The sequence below is a fragment of the Apaloderma vittatum genome, unplaced genomic scaffold (genome assembly GCF_000703405.1).
Source record: "Apaloderma vittatum isolate BGI_N311 unplaced genomic scaffold, ASM70340v1 scaffold36697, whole genome shotgun sequence".
Lineage (NCBI taxonomy): Eukaryota > Metazoa > Chordata > Aves > Trogoniformes > Trogonidae > Apaloderma > Apaloderma vittatum.
Genome location: NW_009727369.1, coordinates 686 through 2760, shown reverse-complemented (window position 1 = coordinate 2760; position 2075 = coordinate 686).

Below are 2075 nucleotides of genomic sequence, written 5' to 3'. Positions count from 1 at the left end.
TTTACCTACTTGATGACACCAGCCCCAATAAAACCACAAGTGTTTTCTGAAGCACACAACTGGCATTAGTAACATCTCTTCAAAGTAATGAGATTAAATGCCATCCACTTCTGAGTTTAGAACTTTACCTCAGTAGGTTCAAAGCAAATTATTGCCCACTTTTTGTACCATGAGAAGTTGACAGGTATCTTGAAATTACAACAAAGTTCTCAAAACTAAATTCACACGCCAAAGATATACCCAAAATGTCCATGGATGACATACCGCTTGTACGACTTCAGCACAGAGCAATATCGCCAGGCATTTCTGGAAAAATTAAGTTAGTCAAAGTTGCCCCATGGGCTTGTATCCCTAAATGTGTATTTATCACCAGGAATTATTAAGCTATGTACTGGGAACATCGACACATCCCAGGACAGATGTGACTCCGCTGCAGCCAGGGGGCTTTAGAGCCGAGACTCACTTTGTTTACGAAGCAGCGCGGCGCAGACCCGGGCGCAGCTGATGTGAGGAGGAGGTGAGCCCACACCTGCGGCTGGCAGGGCACCAACAGCATCGCCTCGGACAGATTCGCTCGCACAATACCTGCCCACAAAATACCACGTTTCCCAGTTTAATAGATGCACTTCCCACTCTTTTTCCAAGGAAAAAAAAAACAACAAAAAACCAAAGAATGCATGGTAAGTGTTCAAGCTATCATATTTACAACCTAGTTAGTTCCTTAAAAGAGCAGACAGTTTCAAGAAACAAATCCATTCCAGGACTCTAATTTGTTTATACACAATTACTTCTTTCACCCTTCTTCTGGAGAGAGGGGCGGGAATTGGTTTAAAACAAAACAATCTATCTCAGACAGCATATCTGTTACACCAAAATACGGATCCTACACCTGGAGATCACATCTGAACAGGAAAAAAAAAAATCCTCCACCACAGTCTAAAGAGCAAATTCACTTACGATGACTGACATCTGATCTGAAACATCGAGTGCTCCAGAGAGCGTCTGTGGAAGTTCTGCTCCTGTTTATTTTTGAGAATGATTCGGGATTAATCCGGGAATCAAAACCCACTAGAGGATATATTTCATTTTTATTTCACTGTTTCCATACACATTAAGTCAAACTACAACAGTTCTTTTCAAATTAGCTTGTTTCTAAAAATTCTTATTAAGCTTTCAAAAAATAAATGCTATATGAACTTTTACCACAGCAATACACCCTAAACATTTTACATTATCCGACTGCTCGTAGCCAAAGCCATGCTGTTTCTCACAACAACTTAAATTGGTTCCACAACCCAAGTACTATCTGCTAAACACTCATTACAAAAATAGGATTTCCTGCATTCTGTCACCTCATCTCTGCAGTTTGTAGTCACACATGGCAACAGATCAGGGACGCTATAACTAGAAAACTAAACTCCTTATCTCTGTCCCCTGTACCACCTTCTCTTACTCACACCTCTTTCTCCTTACCCTGCAAGTCTGCAGCCCAAGAGAACAAGTGCCACTCACACCCCTTCCCCAGCATCAAGGCTGTGGTCCAGTTCTGGTGCTAAAAAGGTGCTAAAATTCACACCCTTTCCCTCCAGTACCAGTGTGCCCTGATCAGTGACCACGCTATTTCTTCCACTGTATCTTTTCAAGTATCTGACATTCGCACAACTTCCCTATTTTGCTCTTCAAGAAAAACAAAAAAGAAAACGAAACTATTTTGACAGCACAATCCCTCCCCCCACGAATCACTTCGATGAAACCCCGCGGTGCTCTAAGCCCAATTCTTGCTTTTTGTTTGCCTCCCAAGCCCAACTGTCAGCATCGCTGTCCATGTTTTTGATCCAGTTTTATTGTGTTCTGCTCCTGCCTGCTTGTCTTCGTGTGCTGTTCGCTGTTCTTGTATTTTCTCTGAGGCTTTTGAATACATAAATCCATACACAATACACACGCTCTCTACACATTATACATAAACAACCACCACACTCTAAGCCATAAACACCACCTTAGCAAGAAAGAAAAAAACTCCAAACCTTTCAGAAACCCATTTCTGCAGTCTCACTAGATCTCGGGGAGAAGAAAGA